The 21,900-nt window shown below is 47.8% G+C and overlaps 1 long non-coding RNA gene across 1 annotated transcript; it reads left to right on the top strand.

Moving 5' to 3' along the window:
- The first annotated feature begins 18,741 nt into the window (after nucleotides 1-18,741).
- LOC109747084 (uncharacterized) lies at nucleotides 18,742-20,285 on the top strand. Its single transcript, XR_002228969.3, has 2 exons — nucleotides 18,742-19,619; nucleotides 20,049-20,285. It is a non-coding gene; the product is annotated as an uncharacterized lncRNA (long non-coding RNA).
- The last annotated feature ends 1,615 nt before the right edge of the window (nucleotides 20,286-21,900 follow it).

Raw genomic sequence — 21,900 nt, 5'->3', positions numbered from 1 at the left:
GCGCGGCCTAACAAGATCGGGAGTGCCGAGGCTGCGAAGGAGGGGCACGGAGAACAGCGCAGGTGGTGCCCTGGTCACCACCTCCAGGACCAGCAAGAGGCCTCGGTTTGAGCACCGGTGGAGTCATCCACCAAAGCTAAGCTGGAAGACTGCTAGAGGGGAGGCGAAGGCACTAAGGGAACATCCCTCCCCGGCTACCACCCAAAGAGCCTGGTGATGATGGTGCCGGGGAGGGAGGGGAAGAGCGGAAAGACGAGACATTAGGTCGCTAGTAGGAGGCGAACGCGTCAGCGCCATCGTACTGCGACCCGACGCCCTGCCACCCGCCTTCTCCCTCTTCCCTCGTTTTCTCTCCATAACCACCGCTCCAGACAAGCGCCAGGCCCCTAGCCCGACGCCTTCCCTGGAGAAGCGGCCGAGGGCCAAGACGGCCAGGGGGCTCGGGGCGCGCCGCTCCCCACCTTGGCGGGCAGGATGATGCACCTCCCCTCAACATCAGCCCCAGATCCACCGGAATGTAGCATGCACTTTCAAAAAATTTCCTACGATCACACAATATCTATCTAGGAGATGCATAGCAACGAGAAGGGAAGAGTGTGTCCATGTACCCTCGTAGACCGAAAGCGGAAGTGTTAGGTTAATGCGGTTGATGTAGTTGAACGTCTTCATGATCCAACCGAGCTAGTAATAAATGTACGACACCTCCGAGTTCAGCACATGTCAAGCTCGATGACATCCCTCGAACTCTTGATCCAGCAGAGGGTCGAGGGAGAGTTTCATCAGCACAACGCGCGTGGCGACGGTGATGGTGATGTGATCCAAGCAGGGCTTTGCCTAAGTGCTACGACGCTATGACCGGAGGTGTAAACTGTGGAGGGGGCACCACACACGGCTAAGAGAACAACTGTTGTGCTTTGGGTGCCCCCTGCCCCCGTATATAAAGGAGGGGAGGAGGAGGCGGCCAGCCTAGAGGGGCACGCCTAGAGGGGCACGCCATGGGGGGAGTCCTACTAGGACTCCCAGTCCTAGTAGGATTCCCCTTTCCATCTCCGGAGTGGGAAAGGGGGAAAGGGAGAGGGAGAAGGAGAGGGAAAGGGGGGCACCACCCCCTCCCTTATGCCAATTCAGAATCCCACGGCGGGGGGGCACCCCTTGTGGGCTGTCCCCTCTCTCTCCCATGGCCCATGAGGCCCATGACTTCCCCCGGGGGGTTCCGTTAACCCCTCGATACTCCGGAAAAATACCCGAACCACCCGAAACCATTCCGGTGTCTGAATACCATCTTCCAATATATCAATCCTTACCTCTCGACCATTTCGAGACTCCTCGTCATGTTCGTGATCTCATCCGGGACTCCTAACAATCTTCGATCACCAAAACACATAACTCATAATACAAATCGCCATCGAACGTTAAGTGTGCGGACCCTACGGGTTCAAGAACTATGTAGACATGACCAAGAAATATCTCCGATCAATAACCAACAGCGGAACCTGGATGATCACATTGGTTCCTACATATTCTATGAAGATCTTTATCGGTCAAACCGCAATAACACCATACGTTATTCCCTTTTCATCGGTATGTTACTTGCCTGAGATTAGATCGTCGGTATCATCATAACTAGTTCAATCTTGTTACCAGCAAGTCTCTTTACTCGTTTCGTAATGCATCATCCCGCAACTAACTCATTAGGCACATTGCTTGCAAGGCTTATAGTGATGTGCATTACCGAGAGGGCCCATAGATACCTCTCCGATACTAGGAGTGACAAATCCTAATCTTGATCTATGCCAACCCGACAAACACCTTCGGAGACACCTGCAGAGCATATTTATAATCACCCAGTTACGTTGTGACGTTTGATATCACACAAGGTGTTCCTCTGGTATTCGGGAGTTGCATAATCTCATAGTCAGAGGAATATGTATAAGTCATGAAGAAAGCAATAGCAATTAAACTTAACGATCATTATGCTAAGCTAACGCATGGGTCTTGTGCATCACATCATTCTGTAATGATGTGATCCCGTTCATCAAATGACAACACATGTCTATTGTCAGGAAACTTAACCATCTTTGATCAACGAGCTAGTCAAGTAGAGGCATACTAGGGACACTCTGTTTTGTCTATGTATTCACACATGTACTAAGTTTCCGGTTAATACAATTCTAGCATGAATAATAAACATTTATCGTGATATAAATAAATATAAATAACAACTTTATTATTGCCTCTAGGGCATATTTCATTCATTACCAACGATCCCCAGCCCTGCATACTGGACGGACGACGAGGGCGCCAAGAACCTGGTCATCGGGCTCACAAGCGACCCCAGCTCAGGGCAAGAAGCCGCATTACGTAGCGGACGGCCGACCGTGGCAGAAGAGACAAGCATTTCCCCCGCAATGGGGAAGATTGATATCTCCCACACTACGGACGGCTCTCCCACCGCGTCTTCTCCGGGCTTGGACCAGACTCACTCCGCAAGCATCATCACGAGCATTGGTGTCGCCAACCTCAAGCTACTGCCTGGAGCCTGGCCCCAGGCCGTTCTCTTCAACATAACCAGCAGAAAGCAGAGGATGGAGGAGAAAGGATGCAAGGATGAATGCTTCCGCTCCTCCCCCGCCCCTCTTTTTATAGGCGGGTCAGGGAAGAGATCTGATACCTCAATGGGTAACGGCCACCCTCCTACACCAATTTGAGAAGACCGGGCCCCTATCTTGATGCTCTCCCGCACTACGCGCCTCCGTTACGTACCCCGCGCGATGCATGTTGCATATGTGACTGAGGATAAGGGTGTGGTGGGAAGAGTGAATAGGCAGTTTCTCCCCCGTGCGTTGAAGTCATTCACGGGCCATTAAAAGAGTGGCCCCACCACGATTGGCTTTACATGACGCGAGGAAAAATCAAAGCTGACCTGAGCTCAAGCAATGAAGAAGCAAAGAAGATCTCAAAGGGCCAGCCACTTCCATGCCCCTACCTGTGTACTTATTAGGGCCTACCTGGGGGCTTTTGTTGGTGCAACAAACCGTCGGTCTGTTGCGTAGACTATGCACAGGCACAAGAACAAAATCACAGCACCAAGGTCATATTGGAGTGCAAGGGATCAGTTCTTAAAAGGACAGGCGTGCAGCACAAAAGGACCAAGACTAGCCAGAGAAGCAATATATTGCGAAGGGAAAAACCTCCCTTGCTGGGCAGGCGAGCCTGGCAAGGATGGGGTTATCCCCGGAAGCAATCCTTCGGGTCATCCCGGCAGGCCTGCAGCGGCTTACCTGGGCAGAACCACCTCACCGCACCACCTCATCCCGATGCACGTCGTCGATCAGCGTGGTGTCAAGCTCCAAAGTGACTAAGTGGCTGCTATTTGCCACATGGCAGCCACTTGGTACAGAAAATGCGTCCAAGCGAGATCCATCATGTGACGTGTCAAGCAAGCAGAGGCGAAGCTGGCAAATCAGCCCGGCAGGGCCTACCGGGCAAACTGTGATGTGACATTGAGCGGTGCATTTAATGTGCTCTGTTAGCCTGCAGAGTTAGGTATGATAGCACTGTTTGCTATCTAATCAGTGCGTAATGACTGATTTGCCACTGTGGTGACCCCTTTATCTATAAAAGGAGGCCCAAGGCAACCAGAGAAAGTGTTGGCTAATCCATCCCCTCAAACATTCATATGCACGTAGCCATTTTGCCCCGAGGACACCCTGCTGGGTGAGCGTGTTGCGCTCACCACCATTTTTCCACCATCAATCCACCAAAGCAGGAGTAGGGTTTTACGCCTCACGGCGGCCCGAACCTCGGTAAAAACTGCCCTTGTGATCTCTGCTATGCCGTTCCATGCTTTGCCGCTCTTTGTGCAACGTTCCACCCCCCCCCCCCCCCCCCGCCGAACCAGAAAGGGAGTCTTGGTCCCATAGGTTGCCGTGGTTTCCCACCACACCCAAAATAATAAACATGATAATAAATTTGATGCATAGGGAGTTAGTGCTACCCGAGGTTCATTATTCAACATAATAGAGGTGGCCCAATGCTGATGGTGCTGGTCCAAACTAGAGCATCCTGCGGGCTACCTGGGGCAACTCGGGACATTAGTTACTGTAAGCTTAGCTCATCCGGTTGTGTCCTGAGAATGAGATACACACGGCTCCTATCAAGGTGTCGACACGTCGGGAGGTCTTGCTGGACTTGTGTTACCATTGTCGAAATGTCTTGTGCACTGAGATTCCAAGGATACGTTGGGCTGACTCGAGGTTTATCGGATTTTCTTGAGGTTGAGGTATTTCCACGGTAGCTTGTGTTGGCTTGTGATGGGCCAGGTTGGAACACCCCTGCAGGGTTAAATATTTTCGGAAGCCGTGCCCGCAGTTGGGTGGCAGATTGGAAATTTATAATATCCGGTTGTAGATAACTTGACACCAGATCCGAATTAAAATACACCAACCGCGTGCGTAACCGTGATCGTCATTTTTCGAGGAAGTTTGGGAAGAGAACACGGTGGGATTATGTTTGACTCGTAAGTTGATCAGGATCACTTATTGATCATTACTAATTGCGACAACTATGCATATTTACTCTTCTTACTCTTGTACTCGTGGTTAGCCACCATACAATGCTTAGTGTTGTTGCAACCTCACCACTTATCCATTCCATACCCATTAAGCTTTGCTAGTCTTGATACCATCGTAATGGGATTGCCGAGTCCTCGTGGCTCACAGATTACTACAACATCAGATGCAGTTATAGGTATTGCGATGATCTTACATGAGAGCGATGCTTGCTTGTTTGGAGTTCTCCTTCTACTTCGATCAAGGGATAGGTTCCTAGTTGGCAGCCTATGATAGTAGGGTGGATGTCGTTCGTGTTTTTCGTTTGTTTTCATCTGTAGTCGGATGTGGCTCTTCTGTGTGATCTTTGATGTATTCATATGGCGATTGTACGCCTTTGGATGTATCCCCATTTGTGTTGTATATGGTAATATGTAATGATATCCACCTTGCAAAAGTGTCTTCAATATGCGGCTCTATCCTTGTTGGGACCCTCGAGTTCCTCTCGGATAGGATCGCACATTGGGCGTGACAAGTTGGTATCAGAGCCGCGACTGACCATAGGAGCCCCCTGATTGATCGTAGTTTGGCCGTTGTTGAGTCCAGAAAAAAAAACCAGTTTCGGAGTCTAGTTATATCGGAGAGTAGGAACTCTTTTTACTTCTTATCCCCTTCGTCGCTCTGGTGAGGAATCGTGACGTTGGTGTTTTTATTCCACTCCTCTTTGTCGGTGCAACAAACCCTAGGTCTATTGCCCAAACTGTGCATAGGCCTAAGAACAAGTTTGCGTCATCCAAGATCAGACCAAGCAGAAGAGATAGCTCTTTGAGGAGTCAGATGGCCGATCAAGAAGTCCAAGTCAAGCCAAAGGAAACAAGATATCAGTAAGGTAAAGCCTCCCATTTCGGGCAGGCGAGCCTGGCAAGGACGAGGTTGCTCGAGAGACAAGTCTCGGGACTACCCCGGCAAGCTTGCCGGGAACATCGAGGGCGGACCACCCAGCCAAGGCTCCTCCGCTCCACCTCACATCGACGAAGTCATCGATCAGTGCGGTGCTAAGCCCCCAAGTGACTAAGTGGGTGTTTCTTGACACATGCTAGCCACTTCCGAAGGAAATCACCTCCAAATGACACCCGTCCAGAGATGTGTCAATTAGACAGACAAGGTGGCTGAATAGCCCGTTAAGGCTTGTGGGGCATGCAATGATGTGACACTAAGCAGTTCATTTAATGTGTTCTACCATGTCTGCGGAGTTAGGTATGATAAAACTATTTGCTATCTAATTAGTAGACAATGACTGATTTGCCATTGTCGTGACCCCTTGATCTATAAAAGGAGGGCTGTGGCAAGCATAGAAAGGATTCGGACCCTTGTACACTCATACGCGCGTTGTTGCTCTCACCACGAGGAAAGCCTGCTGAGCTAGAGTGTTGCGTCTCCACCACGGTTCTCCCATCAGTCCACCAAAGCCTGCTAAGCAGAGTGCCACCAACGCATGATTCAAACATGCCTGGAGAAACAGATCGGCAAGACAGTTGAAGCCTATGTGTACAACGTCGTCATCCAAACTAGGCACATTGAAAAACTAATAGACGATTTACGTCTCACATTCGACAACCTGCGCGCGTATGACATTATGCTCAATCCAGAAAAGTGTGTTTTCGGCGTCCCCACGGGAAAACTGTTGGGCTTCATCATTTCCAATAGAGGAATTGAAGCAAATCCAACCAAAATTTGAGCTCTGTCTCAATTGGCCACGCCAACGGACCTCAAACAAGTCCAAAAACTCGCGTGTTGCATGGCAGCTCTAAGCCGCTTCATCTCCAGATTGGGAGAAAAGGCACTGCCACTCTATCGCCTTTTACGGTGAACCGATCACTTCGAGTGGACGGACACGGCAAACCAATCCTGGGAAATAAAAACCCTTCTAGCGAGCAAACCAATCCTGGGCACGCAAAACGTCGGCGAACCCATGTTATTATACATATCGGCAACACATCAGGTGGTGAGCGCCGTGCTCGTCGTTGAACTAGAACAAGATGGACACAAATTCCCGCTCCAGAAGCTAGTATACTACGTATCCACTGTCCTTACACCATGCAAATCCCGGTACCCCCATTATCAAAAGATAGCATACGCGCTCTTTTTGGCATCCCGAAAGCTACGGTACTACTTCCAGGAGTGTTCGATCATGGTGGCTTCCGAAGTACCACCCAACGACATAATAAACAACCGCGATGCCACGGGTCGGATTGCCAAAAGGGCCATTGAGCTCCTTCCATTGGATATTATATACAAACCATGTCGAGCCATTAAATCCCAAGTACTGGCTAACTTCGTCGCCGAATGGACAGAGGCCGAACTCCCTAAAGAGTACGACACATATTCCAATTGGGTTATGTATTTCGATGGCTCCAAAATGCTGGCAGGGCTAGGAGCGGGTGTCGTTTTAACGTCCCCTACTGGAGACGTCGTTCAGTACGTACTCCAAATACTATACACAGACTCCAACAACGTAGCCGAATACGAGGCCTTATTGCATGGTCTCCGGATGGCTGTCTCCATGGGCATACAATGCCTGGAAGTGCGCGGGGACTCAAACCTTGCAATATCCCAAATAAATGGAGACTTCGATGGCAAAGATCTGAAGATGGCAGCTTATCATAATGCCGTCATAAAAATGTCGGCTCGGTTCGAGGGGCTCGAGTTCCATCATGTGGCTCGAGAAAGTAATCAAGCGGCGGACGTTCTTGCTCATATCGGCGCTAAGCGCGACCCCGTCCCACCTAATATCTTTATGGAAAGGTTTTTTAAGCCATCCATGGTGTGGCAGGGGGAAAACGGCAACACCAGTCCGGATCCGAAGATAACCCCAGATTCCGAACAGACCGATATCATCGGAGGCTCAGCCACCAAAATAATACCGTCGGCGCATCTCATCATGGCAGTCATTGCCCCATGGACCGAACCTTTCCTGGCCTACCTTAACAGGAAGGAACTTCCTGAGTATCAGAATGAGGCCCGCCGCATTGTTTGGCGTTTGAAGGCCTACAAGGTTCACGACGGAGAGCTCTGTAAGAAAAGCGCCACCGGAGTCCTTCAAAGATGTATCTCCGAGGAGGAGGGGTGGCAGCTTCTGGCTGAGATTCATGCCAGTCTCGGCGGGCACCACGCCACAACTTGGGCCCTTGTTAGCAAGGCCTTCCGTACAGGCCGACGGCCCGAGCGGATGTACAGGACCTTGTCCAACGTTGCGTTGGATGCCAACTCTTCGCCAACAAAAGCCATATGCCCCCACCGCCCTACAAACAATCCCATCACTTGGCCTTTTGCCGTCTGGGGACTGGATATCGTTGGACCCCTTAAAGGAGGAAGCCATAAGAAAAAATATCTGCTGGTCATGGTGGATAAATTCACCAAGTGGATAGAGGCCAAACTAGTTAAAACGGCCGAGGCCGGGCCAGTAATAGACTTTATATCCAGCGTCGTACACCGTTATCGTGTTCCACAAGGCATCACACTGATAACGGCTCCAACTTCACAGCCGATAAAGTGTAAACCTGGTGCACTAATCTGGGCATCAAGCTCGATTACGCCTCTGTCTAGCATCCACAGACAAACGGTCAAGTCGAAAGAGCCAATGGTCTTATTATGAGTGGCATTAAGCCTAGACTAGTGCGGTCTTTGAGAGAATCAAACAAGCACTGGGTTGAGGAGCTCGACTCCGTACTCTGGGGGCTGCGGACCACGCCCAATCGCACTACCGGATACACACCTTTCTTCATGGTTTACGTCGCAGAGGCAGTACTGCCTTGCGACATTATTCATGACTCACCTCGAGTGCGCATGTACGAAGAGAGAGAGGCCGAGCTCGATCGGTAGGACAACTTAGATGCCCCGGAGGAAAAGCGCGACGTCGCAAAAGCCCGTTCCGCATTTTATCAACAGTAGGCTCGCAGGTATCAAAGCAAAGAGGTGCGGGCCAAAACTTACAATGTCGGTGAACTCGTTCTATGCTTGCCGGAGAAGAAAAAGGACAAACTCAAGTCCAAGTGGGAGGGTCCCTTCATCATCGACGAAGTTCTCACCGGAGGGGCGTACCACCTGCATGATGAGTGAGACAATCGACTAGAGCCGAACCCCTGGAATGCGGCCAGACTCCGAAGATTTTATGCCTAGCGCCGAAATCTTTGTTCGTCTCCTTCCCCCTATTGTTCCCGTTATTTTTTCTCTCTCTTTTCATTTTTTCTCTTTAGCTCTAAAAGCTTTCGTGCGGTTAGACCGTGCACCCCCGACGCATACATCTTGAAGTATGTACGTCTATTATACCTGGGGGCTTCTTGGACAGAAGCTTGCTATTATTATTTTTCGAGCATCAAGCTCTTCACATATGTGTTTTCTACCATATGTACCTTTTCTTCGCCATTATATGCATCGATATGACTTAAGTTTTGGCCAAACTGGGTTGCCTGGCTCCTGTGCTTATGCCCTACGTTCCCGTTAGTTCGGCTAGGGCATAAAGGGAGCACCTCTGCGATTCTTACTGCCGGGTCATCCGGATGTGTACCTCAGACTGGGTGAAGCCGAAAGCTAGCGTTCTTAAGGGAATATTTGGTCGGTGAACTAAAGACGTTTTTGCATTCGTCCCATCGTGAACCCCCAGAAGCTATACACATTATGATTTCTTCATCACAGTTCGGACATGCACATCGATGCATGCACACCCAGGGAAAGGAACCCTTAACAGAACTATTCTCTCTGGAAGATGTTTCTTACACTCTTAATGTAATATAACATAACTAGCCGGATAATTGCCTGTTCAAGCAACTATGACCCCTACGCCTGGTTTCCATGCATACCCGGTCTACTCGGCCGGTTTGCGATTCTGAAACACTCCGCACCTTCGGGTCGAGAGGTTGAAGCGAAAAGGTCCGCCATGACAATCGTTTTACAATTCAGCTAGAGTTACATATGAAAAGGAAAGTACACAGTCACTTGGACTCAAAAACTTCCTCCTCTATGCCGTCCAGCAGGCTATCTAACTTACAATCCTGCTGGGAATACTAGGCGGCTATTTCTACTTGGTTATATACTAAACTAACGGGAATTTCTTCCCCATTTGACCCTAGCGGTCCGACCCAGGCCATGTGATTTGGATCGAGCCTGGTGTACCGCGTTTTCACCATGGCCCAGGCCTCTCGCGCACCCTCTCGGCAGGCCGATATCTTACATAGTCGGATACACCGCCGCGCTCCCTTGAACAGCTCTACAAGCTCCTCCATACTCCTTGGAGGGGAGGCGGATGGCAATAAGGCCTTGGCTACACTCCGCATTGCTTGCCGAGCCTGCTCGTGCAATTGCGACAGCCCTTGCAGAAGATCACTTGATGATCCGGACACCTCCTCTTCGGGACGGCCTATCAGCATACCTGCAATCATAGCTATATCAGCTACTTATACCTCCAAACTATTATAAGGTAAATTCGGCCACGTACTAAATATGCCACCTCGCAGCTTTTTGTTCTCCTTCACAGAGTCGGCTAGCTGAGCTCGCACGTCTTTCAGTTCTTCGCCCAGGTTGGTATATGAATCTTGGAGTTTGTTTTTCTCCTGTCTGACTCGGGCCAACACCCGCTCGCCTGCGGCATGCAGTCTTTTTGACTCTTTTTCGTCCAGTTGATCCGATGATCCTGTTATGAGATAAAGCCGCGATGTTAGCACAGTCACTATACAATAACTGTTTCTCGATGGAGGGAAATGTTACCGGAGGACGCCTCCTTGAATTTTTCCAGTTCGGCGGTCACTGCGTTTAACTGCATCCGGCACTTTTCTAGCTCTTAGGCCAGCAAGTCGTTCTTCTCCGAAAGAACCTGATTATGCAGCCTCTTGGACGCCTTCCTCAAATCAGTTGTCCCAACTACTTTAAGTCTCGGGGGCTACTGGCATATGGTTATCATACTGAGTCACAGTAAACTTACCTGCACATCTTTTAAATGCTGCTTTGTGGCTCCGCTAAGCCCATCTCGAGCAGCTCGGATGTATGAATCAGCCAAGCTGAAGGCATTAAACGCCTCTTTCGAACAGCGGGGGTTTCGTAACATGGCCCTCCGGCACCGATGATTCATGGCGCTCTCCACTTCCTAGTTGGTGACGGACATGTTTTCCGAGCCCTTGGCCGAAGGACAGTCTGGCGTCACTCCCGTATCGACCCCCGTCCCCTCGGCTGGGGCTGGATCCTGGCTGTTGGGAGTATTACTGCCTGGACCCCCGGACAGAATCCGGCGGACTCTTTTCCTGATACAGGACGAACATGAAAGGCACAGTTGGATGTGACTATTAAATAACATATTTGCAAACCCATACCTCTTTGACGAGGGCTCGCCCGTGTCTTCGTTTGCTTTCCTCTTCGAAGGCTTGCCCGGTGCGGGAGCCGCTCTCCTCGGAGTCGCTCCTGGAGTAGCACGGTATGTCGAACGCCTCCCCTTCAAAGCACGAGACAGTGCGGTGGGTGAGGCGGAAAGAGGGCACCCTTTCGGGGGAGATGTCTCCTGACTACTTACATGTGAACCGGGGAGAAGACCAGGGTAATCAACGATGATGGCCACTTCGGTGCCATCGTAGCTCGCCTGGTAAAACACGCCATTCTCGAGCACCACGAATATGTCTGGATCCTCTTCGAATCCGGGGTCAAGGTCCTGATTGTGGCCCTCGGGCTGCGGGGCGGGGCTGTAAAGCCCTTCAGAGATCTTTCACTAGTGCTGTTATCAATGGGTAGGTTGTTATTCGTTAAACAGGGAGCAAAATGAGTAGAGCAGAAGAGCTGGGGGCTTACCCAGCTAGGAGGATTGTACATGGAATATCCTTCTCTGTGTGTGATGCGCAGGAACTCCTCTTCCTCACCCTTGAACAGTTCGGCCAATATTTTGGCTAGGGCGGCAGGGGTGTCCGGACCTTTCCTGCCGCAGCGGGAGGCGTCATCTTCCCCATTGTAGTTCCACATAGGAAGTCCTCTGTATTGGAGTGGCTGGACCCCCCGCACTATGGAGGTCGCCATTACTTCAACTATCCTATATCTGGATTGGGCGAGCGTCCTGATCTTGCTCAGGAGTTGGCGAACTTCCGCACTATCTTCCTCCTCGAGGCTCTGAGGGTGCCAGCTGTGGCGTTTCTTCAGAGGAACACTTGTAAACTCGGGGAGACCCCTCCGTACTGGATCTGTAAGTATGACGTCATCAATGTAAAACCATTCAGAGGTCCACTCTTCGGAAGCTTTCTTCGGTGTGCCGGATAGGTATCCGGTCTGAGCAATGCGCCATATTCCGGCCCCGCCCACTTCAAATATCGATCCCTCGTGGTTGCGCGGGACAAGACAAAACAACTTTCTCCACAGATCAAAATGGGCCTCACAACCCAGGAACAGTTCGCATAAAGCGACATAACCCGCAATGTGCAGGATGGAGGTTGGGGTAAAATTGTGCAGCTGGAGGCCATAATACTCCAGAAGCCCTCGGAGGAATGGGTGAATTGGAAATCCCACGCCCCTCAGCAGATAGGGGACGAAGCACACTCGTTCCCCCGCAGATGGATTGGGGAAATCCTCCGCCTGGGTTTTGCCGTTGAAAGAAGCCAGCCCTGCTCGAACAGGGACCAGATCCGCAGGGGGGAGAAATCCCTGCGTTTGCAACTTCGCCAATTGACTGTGGGACACAGAGCACCTCTCCACTCGCCTTTCTCTGGGTCGGAACAAGAGGAGGAACTAGGAAGGCTAGCCATATTAGAACGGCCTTTCCTGGCAATCTCTGAGGATTTTCTCCGTGTGGTGCCGAATGGATCTGAGACCCAATCTCTTTAAATAGACGCTCTTTCTTGCATGGCCAGGGTGTTATTTGCAAAAAATACCCTGACCGCCCGCATTCGCCCAACACGTGGAAGTGGAAGTCATTGATGCACAGAAGCCGAGGGGTACGGCATTGAATTAAAAGCCGAATACATTACTTGGAGACCGTCGAAGGAGGAACCCGCCTTGCAATGCCGAAGACAATTTGCATGCCGAACACCTCGTCATTGAAGCCTGGTTTGGGGGCTACTGAGGGAGTCCTGGACTAAGGGGTGCTCGGGCGTCCGGCCTGTTAGCCATGGGCCGGACTGATGGCCTGTGAAGATACAAAGACCGAAGACTGCACCCGTGTCCGGATGGGACACTCCTTGGTGTAGAAGGCAAGCTTGGCGTCCAAATATGTAGATTCCTTTCCATGTAACCCACTACAAGAAATATGTCAACTAGTGACCTTCTGTCAGTGACCCTGGAAGAATTAGTCATAGATCTATGACCATTTCAGACCAATTGGTCAAAAGCTGTTTGGGGGGCTCCAAACCCTAAACTATAACGACCATTTTGGTCAGAAAGGTCGTAATTTCCTTACACGAAATGGTCATAAAGCAGATAGCACTGGTCCGCTGCCTTATTTCTAGCTGATCACGACCAATATAGATGGTCATAACCTTGTAAATTGTGGTGGGTTGCTATGACTAGGCGCCACCTCATCAGTTTTGCCTATGTGTCATGTCCATGTGGCAATTTTTGCCCCAGGTTGTGAAGCAACCTATATTTCTGTCATTCCCAAAATTCCCAAAAAAATCTCATAAATTCTTTGGGTCATATCTTCGTCAAATTTGTAAAAAAAAACTTCCTTTCCTAGTTCAAAAATAATTCAACAATATTCATTTTCCTATTTTGTTCAGAACAACACTTTGTGAAGGAAGTACCACTTTGGCATCTCCAAATAGTATCCATTTTCTACGGTGCTTTTCTATGCCCAAATAACCATGCTCCACCAAATGCCAGCTCAATCCATTCATTATTTTGATCCCAGCTTCAACATTTGTATTTATGTCCAGTGTGGTACTTTGCACAACAAGTACCACCTAGGCTCCTCCTTTTCAGCTGAAAATTTGTGAAGGCGGTCTTCTTAGTAACTGATCATCCTCAGCCAAAACTCACGCCCATTAGCCATGTACATTTCCCGTACCGCTAATCAAACACTTGCCTACTAATTCATGTTTGAGCATCGATCGGTCTCCTCGTGAGAATCTTGTGTTGTAATTTTCTTCCTGGCACCTACCTCGGGAGTGCCCAACCCACTAGACATGCCTAGGCCACCCAGAACACATGGCACCGCCACGGTCACACGGTGACCACGCGGCGGGCATGCGAGTTTACGCGCTCTAGAGTTGGGGCCCTCGGCCACCGCCCAAACGTCGATGTATCACCACCAAACCATGTATTTATGATTAAATAGGTACTTATGTAACTAGAAATGATTTTTGGAAAAAATAAATAGCAAACTATGAGGCAGCTGCAGTTCAAATTTGACCCGCTTCTAGTTGAATCGGCGGAAATTTTTCTTTTTCATGAGAGGTGGATCAAAACTTTTTACACCCAACCATTTTGTCAATTGTGCATTAAATATGTCCTAGTATTTTAGAAAATTGATTTGGTCCAATTTTTCAACAATTATTTGGGAGGTCCTTCACAAAAAAAACCTCCTTTTGGGCACTCGAAAAATGGAAAATTGTTTTTTCGTCCAAAGAAAATGAAAAATTCCTTAGGCAACATTGTTTGCCATTCCAATATGCACCCTTGTGCACAATATGAGATCATTTGAACAAACTATGCCATGAATGCGGCCATAAGATTGATCATTTAGCTTGAAAGCCACTGATCTCCACACGTAATAGCTCGTTTCTGAGAACACTTTTTTAAAATAATTGCCGTATTACAAGTTTGTTATTTTTCCTAGGAACTTGGCCACATATAATGACACAATGCGAAGGTTTCCCAATTTTTTGATTTTTTTGAATTTTTTATGCCCGTTTCAAAATGCGGTCAAAACGGCGGGCATGACCGTTCCTTGCTAGTGGTTGAATCTTGGAATTTTTTTGGTGTTTCTCTTATTAAATAGATACTTATGTACCTAGAAATGATTTTTGGAAAAAATAAAGAGAAAACTATGAGGCATCCACAGTTCAAATTTGACCCGCTTCCTACTGATCGGCGGAAATTTGTCTTTTTCACCAGAGGTGGATCAAAACTTTTTACGCCCAACCATTTGGTCAATTGTGAATTAAATATGGCCTAGTATTTTATAAAAATGATTTGGTCCAACTTTGCAACAATTATTTGGTAGGTTCTTCACAAAAAAACCTCATTTCGGGCACTCAGAAAATTGAAAATTGATTTTTCGTCCAAAGAAAATGAAAACTCCCTTAGGCAACATTGTTTGGAATAGCAAGATGCACCATTTTGCACAATATGAGATCATTTTAACAAACTATGCCATGAATATGGCCATAAGATTGATCATCTCGCTTGAAAGCCATGAATCTTCAGGCATGATAGCTCATTTCTGAGAACACTTTTTTAAAATAATTGCCCTTTTACAAGTTTATTATTTTTCCTGGAAACTTGGTCACATATGATGACACAATGCGAAGGTTTTCCAATTTTTTTTTTGAATTTTTTATGCCCGTTTCAAAATGCGGTCAAAACGACGGGCTTGACCGTTCCTAGCTAGTTGTTGAATCTTGGAATCCTTTTGATGTTTCTCTTATTAAATAGATAGTTATGTACCTAGAAATGATTTTTGGAAAAAATAGAGAGCAAACTATGAGGCAGCTACAGTTCAAATTGACCCGCTTCCAACTGAACCAACGGAAATTTGTCTTTTTCACGAGAGGTGGATCAAAGCTTTTGACACCCAACCATTTGGTCAATTGTATATTAAATATGGACTAGTATTTTAGAAAATTGATGGAGTCCAATTTTGCAACTAATATTTGGTAGGGTCTTCACAGAAAAAAACCATTTTTGCTAGCTAGAAAGATCAGATATGCATACAAATTGGTCCTTATCCATAAAATGTGGTCTAACTCTTGTGAAAATTTGTGTGATGCCCTTCTAGAAAATATTTTTGATAGCTACTTCAAACAAATTCAGTACTCTTAAATCAATGATTTTCCGAACCAATCAGAACTTGTCCCACGGATCGATGACATGGCACCCATCCATCCATCCATCTCCATCCCACATCCGTCCATCCATCTATGTACAGAAAAAATAAATAAAAAAGAGATACCCCCACCCGAAGCCCAAACCCTAGCTCAGATCCCATCGCACCCCTCCTCCCTCGCCCCCTCCCTCGGCGCCGCACCCAAACCCTAACTCCACTCCTCTCCCCTCTCTCCCCCGATTCAGATGCACTCCTCGCAGCCGCCACCTACCTCCCGCCCCCGATTCAGCCGATCTCGCTGCCAGCGCCCGCGCGCCACCACCCGCTCATCCTCGCCTTCCAGATAGCGCCGCCACCTCCCTCCCCATCCCCTCTTGGATCTCTCCCTCGGTGAGCCACCGGCGAGCCCCTCTGCTGCCCGTGCATGCACATCCTCGCCTCCTGCTGCTCTCCATTGACCCCCTCCACGTGCTCGCCGTCATCGCCTCCCTCCGCCGCATCGACGCCAAGGTAACCAACCTCCTCGCCTGCTAGTTCGCGGTTTGTCCATCATGTCCGTCTTCTGCGGTGATGCGCTGATCGATGGTTCTGGTCGTTGGCTCTAGGTGCTGGCGCAGGCTACTAGGAAGCTGTTCCAGGGTGAGTCGATGAAGAGGCGGAAGGGAATTTGGATCGAGATCAACAACTGCGAGGAGGGGGAGGAGAGCGAGAGGGGGAGCGTGGTGGCCAGCTGGGGAGCACCATCACAGGAGCCGCGTCCTCCCGGTCGACGGCCAAGTCGGGGAGATGCCGCCGACCTCCGCTGGCGAGCGGCAGCTGTGAGAGTCTGGTGCAGAGGGCGGACCCGATCATGAAGTCGCTCTCGTGGTCCAAGGCGGCACCGGTCACAGAGACGGCCATCCACGCCGCCATTGGCGACAACGTTGTTACTAGCAAGGCTGTGCGCTGGTGAGTAGGGCACTTCCGCTAATCCAACTATCATCTCTGAAGATGTGTTTTGAAATTTGTTGGCTGACTCTCTGTTTGGAATTCGCAGGTTGCTGAAGCAGAAGAGAGGGTTGCGTCGTGCGGGCACTGGTGGCCGCCCGGATCCATATGTGTACATGGTACGTGAAATCTGTGCCACACAGTTTGCGTTTGGATGATGATTTGATTTCTGAAAGTAGCTAAATGTAAGCTATTACTGAATCAGTATAACTGAGAGTCGGTGTCCAACTTCTAGACGGAGTTAGGGAGTTGTTACTTATTGGAGTAGTAATTTCCTGTAATTCAGTAGAGAGTAAGTAGAATCTGGAAGCAATTGTTAAATCTTATTAATTTATCCTAGTTCCACTCACAGCCTCAGTTCTATAATTCTGGAAGCCAGTTGAATCCTGAACACTGCAGTTTTCCAAAAACGCTTCCAAACCACATAATTTCATTCCTTGATACAGAAAGTACAGCAAGTTCTGATATACATCGATCCTGCTTTCCTCGTACCAATAAAGCATGTCCATAACTTTGGATTATAGCAAAAAAATTGCTAAAAGAACAAACACCCAGTCAAAGCTCTGAATGATTAGGTACTGTAAATTGGATCTCCTGCATAACTGCACTTTGCCATTTGCTTCAGGCACCTCTGGTTCCGCCAATCCACGAGCAGGGAGCGGAAGGCGCAGCCAGCGACCAGCGAGCGCATGGGTGGCGCAAGTGGCGACGAAGAGCGGCCGGAGACTGCCAGTGATGAGCGGCGAAGGCAACCTCGAGACCAGTAAGTAGGCGACGGCGACCTCATTGTGAAGTGGCTGAATCGACTTGAGGCGGTTTCTTTGAAATTCTTGGAAATGCTTTGGTAGTTTCTTTCGGCGAGAAACTATTTCATACTCAAGTTTACTGGTACATGTGTGGTTTGCTACTGTTGTTTCGTTTGGGTTGGGTTGGTTCCAGCAGGGAGATGTGCACGCACACTGCCAGCATGAGCTTGCAGCCATGATTGCCAGCTAGCCACCACCACGTAAATGTAATGCTTCTCCAACTGAGCAATGTCGAACTTAGCTAGCTGGGTGGCCCTGACCTACCATACCTGCACTGCATGCACAGTAGAGAAGAGGAGCAAAAAAATACTATCTCGCAGCTAGAGAGAGTTGTCCAATGAGCAAATGACGGCATCCAGTCATCCCAATGAGAGAGCAGAACTGAAGTTTTCTCTAATTTAGATTTCTCAAATCTCTCTCTGAACTTCTCTAATCAATTTAGCTGTTGTGTTGTATAAATGGAAAGTGAAAAACGTTGATAAGTAAAACCCAGGTGCATGATTTTATAGTTGATCTGATTTGCTTTTAAACTGTACCTGTGTACTAAACCCAGGTTTCAGTTGGCCTTGTATTTATATTTTCGTCTTGTTTGTCGTTCTGCTAGTCTCACTACAGTTAGCTCTAACAACCCAGTTCAGTATTTCAATTATGGAGTGGCCTGTCCTATGCTGTGTCCTGCCACTCAAACGTATTTTGGGGGCATGATCAATCATTTTATCATGATTGACAGAATAGCCCATAATTTGCTTCTATTTTTAAGCTAAAAATGTTTGTGAAGTAAACATTATATGCAAGATTGTTACTGCCATGCATGCACATTATACATTTTTTATCTGGTTAATGTTAATCAATACCGATCTAGGTGACTGGTCAATCAGCATTTGCTGGAATCGTGCACCATGCTGGTGTTAGTCACAATGATCAGCTTCAATAGCATGACCAGTACCTGAACATGATGCATATTTATTAACAAAAATGGTAATGCATTTTGCTAGTCTGTTGCAAATGCTAATAGACCATGATAACTAGTATATTGGACCTGTCCCCACTCTCTGTTTGACTCACTCAATCTCCCTCTATCTTTCTGCAGGCGCCGCTGGATTCGAGGGTGGAGCCCGAGCCTCCACTAGAGCACGGATCAGACGTGCCGGAGGTGGAGCTCTGCATGGATCATGACGTGGTCGTCGTGGGGGCCTGGATCATCAAGTCCGCAGGCGGCGTCGGGGGCGGTGCAATGCCAGCTGCTGGACATAGTTCACCCTGGATTGGTGCTGATGCACAAGGTTAGGAGGCGTTCTGGCCTGATTGATTTGTTCTGGAGCGTTGCGCTTAGGCGGCTTGGCTTAGATGGCTGTGATGCGATGCTCATTTTGGGGTGTTTTGCAGGTGAATTTCGATGCAAAGACGGAGTACGACATGATCCAGAACTACAGGATTCTCCTGGATGTGTTCAACAAGTTGCAGATAGGCAAGCTACGGGTGGTGATTCTCCTGCTTAGGTGTCTACCCGTGGATTTATCCGTGATTGTGTCTTGCATTTTGTCATCTGGGAAAGCAATGTGATCTGTCTATATAGTGGTTCGGTTTATATAAGCGGTGTGTGGGGATTCAATCTAGAACAGTTGTGTGTGATTGATGTCAGCATGTGGTATAGCCACAAGGTGATTTGATAACTGACTAAATTTGCTGTGCAGTATTGAAGTTATGCTCATTGCTATGTACAGTACTAAACTTGTACAATTCTTGTCTTGTTTCCACACAACATTAAGATTAGAGTCGTGCTTGTTGAATGTTGAACCGATTTTTATGGCCTGTGTGCTAGCAAACTGAGCTTAGGGTGCTTCATCTTTGTCCTTCGGCTTCTATTCTTATGACAATTAAATAGAGGATCTATTTTGCTCCCTGCTCTGATTGGTTTCAATCGATATTTATCTCATCCAGCACTTTGAGTATCAATGTGTTGTTTTAATCCTGATGATGGCATGGTAGTATGAAGTGGACACCATATCCCTGTTTAAATGCACAAGGAATAATTTGTTTCATCATGTCCTGGTTTATCCATGCCAGATTTGTTGCTTCCAGAACTCTTGGTCCTTCATATCTAAAGTTTACATGTACTATAGAAGCCTACTTTATGCTAATACCTGCTTGTGTAACATTTTGCATGTTATACTTCTAAATGGACAAGTACATGCGGCGTCCATCATCAACGATGATGCAGACTGATGTTCAGCTGCAGAACCATCCATCATATCAACACAAAGTCAGGTATGTTCTTGTCTTGTTGAATAGATAAGGGCATGATGCTTGATGGCCTTCTGCTTGATGCATGTATCATTTGACACACACATTAGTAAATCTGAAATAATTTTGACATAGTTGCTTATTGATCGAATATGAGTATTGTTCCTTATACTCAAATGGAACTTTGATCTGCTGTAACTTTGAATGATTCTTTTTAAACCTTGTCGTGTATGTGAAACATTCAATGGTTATTTCTTGGTAAGTTTGTCATATGTGCCAATTCAATTCCCAGTTTTGACGAATATGCCTATTTCAGATAAGTAGAATGATCTTGGTAAAATAATAATAAGTAAATGATAAAATACTGGTGTGTCTTTAGTTTTTATTTTAAAAGTATTCGCGTAATATTTCTTCTATTAGTGACATATTTCTTGTTCTCTTTTGAATGTCAAGATGTTTTGCAAAAGGAAGAAGCAGTACTTGAAGAAGCAGATTACAATGTTTTCTCGTCGTGAAGCACTAGATAGGCTTGTTCTATTTATTTTTCCTGTTCTGGAGTATTCCAGCACCTGAATGCTTGACTACAACATGTCGTTGGTTGCTTGGATCTTTATAATATACATATGTGATGGAAATTTGTAGAATGTGTGTTCTGAGATATTTCCGTAATATTCAGCTAATTCATGGTAACTTGATTCATATTGTTATTCAAACTGGTTCGAAAATGTTTGTTAAATGGGCCGGAGCTGGACCTTAAAGAGGCCAAGGATCGAATTATATTGGACAAATATTTTGGGTAAAAAAGTAAAACAAAAATAGATGAATGTGGAAAGGCCAAGGCCCAGGAAAGAAAAACCTGGAAAACATTGGGCTGGACTCATTTAAAAAAAAGATAGAAAGGCTGCAATGTTGGGCTTGGCCCATGAAGTCGACCAAAAATTGACAGGAAAAAATATAGAAAGGCTGAATTGTTGGGCTCGGCCCATGTAAAACACCTAATCGGACCGGGCTGAATCTTGTCAACGACCTTTTCAATTCGTCGCAATTTTGCCACGTCGGATCGGACGTGGCCTGGGCAGACAGCTAGTGACCAAAACAAAAGGTCATGGGTTCAACGACCTTCTGTTTCGGTCGTAAACGTCTACGACCTTCTCATAGAGAAGGTCGTTAATTTCAGTTTATGACCGCTAGCTTTTAACCTTTTGTTTTTGGTCACAAAAAGGTCGCAAATGAAAAATAATGACCTTTCAGTGACCAATAGTCAAGGTCACAAGTTGACATATTTCTTGTAGTGACCGACCTTGTGTAACCCTAGATCCTCCTGTTGTCTATATAAACCATAGGACCTAGTCCGGAGGGGGGATATACTCATTACCATAGTCATACATGCTAGACTTCTAGGGTTTAGCCATTATGATCTCGTGGTAGATCAACTCTTGTAATACTCATATTCAACAAGATCAATCAAGCAGGAAGTAGGGTATTGCCTCCATAGAGAGGGCCCGAACCTGGGTAAACATCGTGTCCCCTGTCTCCTGTTACCATCAACCTTAGACGCACAGTTCGGGACCCTCTACCCGAGATCCGCCGGTTTTGACACTGACACCCGCCCGAATCATGACCAACAATGGCACCCAATTCACGAGCCGCGTCTTGATGCAATATGTTCACGCCCTCGGAAGCAAAATCTCATTTCCCTTTCTTGCCCATCCAAGGAACAATGGGCAAGCTGAGAGGGCAAACGCCGAAGTGCTGCGAGGACTCAAGACAAGAACCTTCGATAAGCTGCGGAAGTATGGCAGACGATGGATCGATGAGCTGCTGGCGGTTCTTTGGTCCCCCAAAATGACACCAAGTCGAGCTATCGGGCATACTCCCTTCTCCCTGGACTATGGGGGAGAAGCAGTTATCCCCATGGAACTCATTTACGGGTCACCTCGACTGCTTGCCTACTATGAAGTAGCGCAAGAACGGCACCAGCATTACGATGCTGTGCTACTTGAGGAGAACCATCTCTCGGCTGCTACGCGTGCTGCATGGTACTAGCAAGCCCTGCGTCGCTATCACAGCCACAGGGTTCATGCCCAGAGTTTTGAGGAAGGCGACCTTGTCACTAGGCGCGTTCAGTCCGCCAAGGGTTCAAACAAGTTGACGCTAAAGTGGGAAGGCCCTTACCGGGTAGTATGAGTCACCAGACCTGGCGCAATCCATCTGGAGACCGGGGATGGCATTCAGTTGCAAAACTCATGGAACATTGAGCATCTCAGTACGTTCTACCCGTAAGGCGCGGCTATCGGGCCCTACC

This window comes from Aegilops tauschii, chromosome 4 (assembly GCF_002575655.3).
Source record: "Aegilops tauschii subsp. strangulata cultivar AL8/78 chromosome 4, Aet v6.0, whole genome shotgun sequence".
Lineage (NCBI taxonomy): Eukaryota > Viridiplantae > Streptophyta > Magnoliopsida > Poales > Poaceae > Aegilops > Aegilops tauschii.
The sequence above is the reverse complement of the archived record's forward strand: the minus strand, read 5'-3'. Positions and strand labels throughout refer to the sequence as shown.